At 34.0% G+C, this 7,030-nt stretch overlaps 1 pseudogene; it reads left to right on the forward strand.

Moving 5' to 3' along the window:
- Positions 1–592: 592 nt before the first annotated feature.
- On the forward strand, positions 593–2,740 carry LOC121969075 (annotated as a pseudogene).
- The last annotated feature ends 4,290 nt before the right edge of the window (positions 2,741–7,030 follow it).

Below are 7,030 nucleotides of genomic sequence, written 5' to 3' on the forward strand. Positions count from 1 at the left end.
ACATCACTTATCGAATTTTGCTGACTATACCAGTTATAGTTGCATATACCGAAAGGAGTTTTTTTCAAGTTGAAGTTGATTAAAATTTATCTTTGATTAACTATGTCGCAAGAAAGACCAAATTGGTTAGCTATATTATCTATTGAGAAAAAATCATTGAGAAAGTTGATTATGAAAATTTAATCAATACTTTTAATTCAAAAAATGCGAGCCAAATAATATTCAAGTATTAGTTGAGAACATGAATTTTATTTTTTGTTTGGATTTTTTTTTATTTTTTTAGTATTTGCTTACGACATTATTTTTGATAATATATTTTGTCTATATTTTATTCCTAGATTTCATATTTCAAATATTATTATATTTATATCGATAAAAAATATATGAATATTAAACTTTGAGAGTACCATATTTTGTACTCGTCTCAGGCCTCAAAATCTCAGATCCGGCATTGTATATAGAATGATTTAGCGTCGCGATTTGTGTCTAGGGCTATAACTTTTCTCGAACTACATTTTATTTTCATAAGTGGTGGTGCTCTTTCTGAGCGCAAGAAGAGAGATCTGCTGCTGGAACTTTGTTGGTTCATGCAATGCCGGAGAAAGAGATCCGTGAAGATGATTTCCTAAACATGGACACCATAATGAGCCATTCGCAGGTTAGCAATGTCTAAACATTGAATTGTTGTTTTGTTCTACTTGCATTATAATATGGGCTTGTTTCTGAATATATCTTCTTATACTTCTTCTAGATGTTGATTTTTTTCTGGTTCGCTGCCTATATATATCAACTCTGATAGTTCTCAATACTCTCAAACTTTTTTTGTTTGAACTATATGTGATTATGGACCCCTATTATGATTCTTATCTTTAATCTTTCAGAAATTAGAAGAAGAGCTACAAAAACTGGGACTGAAAATTAAACATCATGAGAACAACCTAAAATTTCTCAAGGCTCAGATTGATGGAATTGATGAATCGATTCTAGATTTGCAAGGTGGAATATCTATCTTCCTTTAGCACTAGAACCAAATAAAATAACAATGTTTCTTATTCTATATCCATCGATAAAACTTCTTCTCTTTGATGATGGCACTCTGATAGTTGAATTGTTCTTTTTTGTAACTGTTGCATAATGTTTTCTTGTAGTCCTGTGCCCTGATAAAGGAATTTTCCACAGTTGAACTTGGCCAATATCATTCTAGAGCTCTGGAAACTGAAAACAACATTGTATCTCCTGAGAAATCTGAAAATCATACTGTTGAAAACATACTAAGCAAGATCGAAGCGTGGCTGGTCTAATATATTATATGAAACTTGATCATGGTCCACTAGCAGCAAAGTTACCATTGACGAAGGATGTGCTGGGTGTAGTAGCAACACTTGGGAAAGTGCATGACGATAACCTTAGCAGGTCAAGTGATTTAGTCAATCCCCAGGTTAATTTTGTTGACTGACCACTAGCCATCCGGGAGCATATTACAAGAGATTTCTGATAGCATGTTCCTTATATAACTCTCTGTAGGATTTTATCAGAGTACTTAGGCTTGGAGAATATGATGGCTGTAGTTTGCAAGACATATGAAGGTGTTATGGCTCTTGAGAAATATAATAAGGATGGCATGATAGAGAGAAGATCTGGTCTTAATGGACTTGGTCTCTCTGTTGCACGAAATATACAAGCAAGATATCTCGTCTATTGTATTGAGAATTTGAGGCAAGTATTTATAAATTGAATTAATCATACCCTACCACCTTTTCCTGGTTAAAATGTATTGCATAGGATTTGAATTTTGATTTCCTTTTCTCTTTTTCCAGACCTTATGTTGGTGAATTTATACCTGAGGATCTACAAAGGAGACTTGCTTTGCTGAAGCCAAGACTAGCTAATGGGGAAACTCCACCTGAATTTATAGGTTTTGCTGTTAATATGACTGATCTGGACCGTATGCACTTGGCTTACATCACACCTAATGGACTTGGCCTTCGTGAGACTCTCCTTTATAACTTATTTTCTCTCTTGCAAGTGTATAAAACCAGATCTGGTATGCAATGTGCTATGCCTTATATAAGTGATGGAACTATCTCCCTAAATGGGGATATAATGAAAAACAATGGCGTATTTTACCTTGGTGACAGGTATTATATCTTACATTGTAAATAGATAGTGTATTTTTCATTAAGCAGAAGCACTTCTATTTTATAGGTTTTGCAAGAATCAAAATTTCCAATCAACTCTTTTAGTTATGATTCATATTTTTTCTTAACCTTCAAAGGCATTGTTTGCAGCCAAAAAGGAAGAGAGCATAAACTACCTTAAAGAGACTTCACTGAATTGGAAACAGGTTTCTCCCTATATATGTAGACAGAATATACGGCCTTTATTATGGTATAGGATTTACACAGATATTTTAACAGTCAACAAAGAATAACTTCAATGTCTTCTAGATATTCCAAATGCCAATTAATCCATGAGCATGAAACAAAATCCTCTCATAGAACATTTTTTTTTAAAAATAAATAAATAAATAAAGGTTTGTTTTTGAAGATGGTGCTTTTGACATCAAATAGGCTCCATTTTTTCCATAGTTTTCGTATTTTATTGGTTTTTCTTTCCATGCAATATGATCTTTGCTGCTAACTATGGTTTCCATGTAAGTTGCTCTTTAATGCATTTCTGCTATTGCAGGGCGTGGAAAATAATTATAACTAGTTTCAAAGGAGGTGAAGAGATCCAATGAACACAAACCAAAGAAAAATAATTATAACTAGTTTCCAAGGAGGCGAAGCGATGCCCCTACTCCCGAACTTAATATTGTTTAGTAGATGTCATATGTCCACACAAGTTTTGTCAACAGGGTAAATAGACTTAGACTTTAACGTTTTAGCAATTGCGAGCGTAACCAAAAAAAAAAAAAGGAAGGTGTAGCAGCAACTACTGCCTAATTGCTACAGCGGACAGTAATAAGGTATTTGTCGAAGCAAGACCTACTACATCATTGTAGCAGCTAACATTCCCAATAGACTACTACCCATAGCAGCGACATTGACAGTCAGTTGCTACAACTTGTGGCAGTTATGTGTCGAAGTAGCTGCTAGCACGTGTAGCAGCAAAGCACACTCGGTGTAGTATAGTAGGAAAAATCAATTTAAAAATCATTTTTTACCTAGTTGATGTACAAGCGCACATAAAATGTTTAGGGGCAATATCTTATAGAAAATGAAGATACTAATATGATGACTTATCATGTAGATGCTACACGTTATAGCAGTTTTATGGACAGTTAGCTGCTACAGCGTATAGTGATTAAATGTTGATGTAGCTACTATAACTTATAGTGTCCTTACATTTGGTTGATATCACTACACTTTTTCTTTCTCCATCTTCTCCTGCACCTTCTCTGTTTTCATCCTTTCTTGCACTTTATAGTCAAGAGGTATGAATTCAAATTTTGAACAAGCTTGGCCTCAACTATTATCCGAGAAAGAGTGATCCCTAGTAGAGGCGATGCAAGCTCTGGATCTTCATCGCTCACATCAGGGCGACCTTGAGTTGCGTCTCTTTGCTGCTCATTCCTAGATTCAAGCCGAGGTCGCCTTAAAGGAAAAAGCCTATTTGGACTTAAAGAAAAGGACCGCCGAACTAGATGACCTAGGATTGAAGCATGCTTCAGCGATCACCATCCTCACAAAGAAGATTCAAGCAGATGGTCGACTAATATCGCAACAACATGTACAACAAGTTTTGGAGCAGCAAGCAGGTCAAATAAAGTCATTGCAATATGAATTAAACCGACCTAAGTCGAAGATAGGCTCTCTTTCCCAGACCAGGGAAGGTAAGTCTAATAAACGTAGTCGGATGGAGCAATCGTCTCATCTTTATCCAGCGTGTTATTCAGTCACATGGCCTTATCTAGGGTGGGAGGAACAATTCGGTCCCTCCTCGAGGCACCGAAACACCTATTAACGCGACCATCCATTTGTTGGAAAACATGAAATTCCAGGTTGTGTACGTTGTATTGTAAATCATAATAGTATACAATTTTATTCATGTATATCAAATCCAAATATAGTCTCCAAGTCTTTCTTCGCTTACGCTCAATAAGATGTTTGTCTGTCTGTTGATCTCAGTTTTTTATTTAGATCAACTACATTGAGCTTCTACACGGTTTATCAGATAACGTATAAGTCACTTACAAGCTGCTAGATGCTGTAGCATTTACTGCAACACCTTACAGCAGGTAGTTGTCAGATGCGACTACAACATGTATCAGCTTCTCAAGAGTAGATGCTAAATTGTGCAACAGTTACTATGGATTAGCTGCTACATATTTTCGAAGTAATCACACAGACACATGAGTTGCCACATCGTGTAGCAGTTACTATGGTTAGCTGCTACATATTGTAGCAGCTGCTCCCGATATGTGTGCTACCACAACGTGTAGCAGTTACTGCGGATTAGATGCTTCCCTTTATAGCAGCTACTTCACAGTTGTGAGCTGCGACAATATGTTACAGAAATCAGAATAATCACAACAGCTAGTTGTCAATAGTTCATAGATAATGTAGCAGCTACTTATAAGAAAACAGTGTAGCAGCTATAATTACATTTATTCCTTTATTGACAATATTGTGAATACAGTTACATTTCGATTACATCATAAGTTTAATATAAACACAGTGGTCAGAAGGCCTAGGAGCGCTCACATTGTTCTCATCGATTATGTCATTTTCGTAATGGTCGAGTTGCATCTACAGTAATCTCCATGAACGATCACCCTTGATCAACGTACTCAGTGTACTGAACACAATACACCATGTTGTTATTTTCCAAGTCCCTCATGTCACTTGGTCGAGGATGGGTAAAATCCAAGGAGAAGAGAATCCTACACCATGAGGATTCCTCAGGGCGACGAAGAAGCCCTTTGTCGTGCACACACGATTTAAGGCAGAAGTGTGACCTTTGCATGAGCAGCCGACCATCATCCGCGTATGTTGATGGGAGCTAGACGATGGTGTTCGCATTAAGGAAATACATTTACGAGTATGGAACCGTACTCTAGAGGGTGGAAGGCTACTTGACCACTTTGGCTTTCCCGATTTGGGACCTTGATACACTTCAAGATTTATAGAGGATGGCATGAAAGGAATGACGAAGGTGGTGGCGAGAAAATGTGGGCAATCCATGAATCTGCTGCTCGTTTTCCTTTGTGACATTCATGGACGTTGCGACCCTCTATTATATAGGGAAATCAGGTATAGTCACGAGCCCACACATACCTTTCTGACAAAGCAACATAAAAGCAACATATGGGTGATGCCTGCTCTGAGTGATCATTCTAGGGGTGATGCCAGTTATGAGTGGTCATTCTAGGGACACTCAAAGATTTATGCTACAATGTACATATCCTAAATACGACACGCTATTAAAGCAACCTGGACCCTAACATGCTACAACGTGGAGTAGATACGTGGAAATTATGCTGCTATAACGTGTAGCAGCTAATTAGATAATAAACTGCTACAATATAAAGCAGTTACTTGGTAAGTCATTTTAATATAAGTTTTATTTCCAATCTTATCTTACTATATTCTTTTTGGGGGTGAATATAAATGATCTATTTGATTAGGATATGGAAAAGCAAATTAATTGGTTTAGTTGTGGCTGGTTTAATTATACTAATTAAAGAGAACAAACACAACAAATTTACATAGAAGACAAGAATTTTACCGAGGAGTCATCGCAAAATATATTTAAAAATGACCACCTCGGTTGATTCGCAACAGCGTATTAACCGCAGAACGAAGTAAAATTTAATTTTAATCACTCTCGAAATAAAGCTCGGAAGGAGCCTTGATGAAAGTGAGAATTTTGTGGTGCAAATGGAGGGGGTGGCCCTACCCCCCTATATATAGGGGGCTCCGGGCGCCCGGGGTCAAGTAGGGCGGGGCGCCCGGAGTCCCTTCCGGGCGCCCCGGGTCAGTATACCAGGGGCGCCAGGCCCTAGTTTTTGACTCCGATTTTGATTTTTTTTAATTAAAGTTATTTAAGTTAAAAGGAAAAAAATTTAAGAAAGTTTTTAAGTTTAATAACAATTTTTAAATTAAAGAAAAATTAAGTTTGATAAATTTTTAAGTAAAAAAATTAATTTTAAAATAAAATTTTAGGTTAAAAAAAATAAGTTTAATTTTAAAATAGATTTTTAAGTTTAAAAAATTGAGTTTAATTTTAAAATAAATTTTTAATTTAAAAAAATTTAAGTTAAATTTTTAAAATAAATTTTTATGTAAAAGTTATTTAAGTTTAATTTTTAAAATAAATTTTTAAGTTAAAAAAAATTTTAAGTTTAATTTTTTTTAAATAAAATTTTAAGTTAAAAAAATTAATATAATTTTAATTTTAAAAATAAATTTTTAAGTTGAAAAAAAAAATTTAAGTTTAATTTTTAAAATAAATTTTTAAGTAAAAAAATTAATTTAAGTTTAATTTTTTTTTAAAATAAAATTTTTAAAAAAAATTTAAGTTTAATTTTTAAAATAAAGTTTTAAGTTAAAAAAAATTAATTTTAAAGTAAAATTTTTAAGTTAAAAAAATTAATTTTAATGTAAATTTTTTAAGTTAAAAAAAATAATTTTAATTTTAAAGTGTTAATTTAATTTAATTGATTTAATTTAATTAATTCAAATTTAATTTTAATTAATTTAATTTAATTTTAATTTCATTTCATTTTAGGTTTTCAGTCATCTCACTCGATCTATGTTTTCAATTAGGGAATCCTATAATTTTGTGAGATGAATTAGGTTCAATTTTAGGGTTTATTTTTAACTTGTGTTAGATTTAGGTTTAACTTTAGGTTCAACAAATAAACATTCTCTGGATAAACTTCTAGGCTATGGTGAGTCACTCGGACATCATTATAGTAACTATACTTTCGAGGTTTTCCAAATAGTTTTATCCACTAGACTTAGTACAAAACATTGGTCTAACTGGTTATGATCCATAAAGGGTAGCTTCGGTCAGTTCCACTTAG

This window comes from Zingiber officinale, chromosome 4A, assembly GCF_018446385.1.
Source record: "Zingiber officinale cultivar Zhangliang chromosome 4A, Zo_v1.1, whole genome shotgun sequence".
In the NCBI taxonomy this organism is placed as follows: Eukaryota; Viridiplantae; Streptophyta; class Magnoliopsida; order Zingiberales; family Zingiberaceae; genus Zingiber; species Zingiber officinale.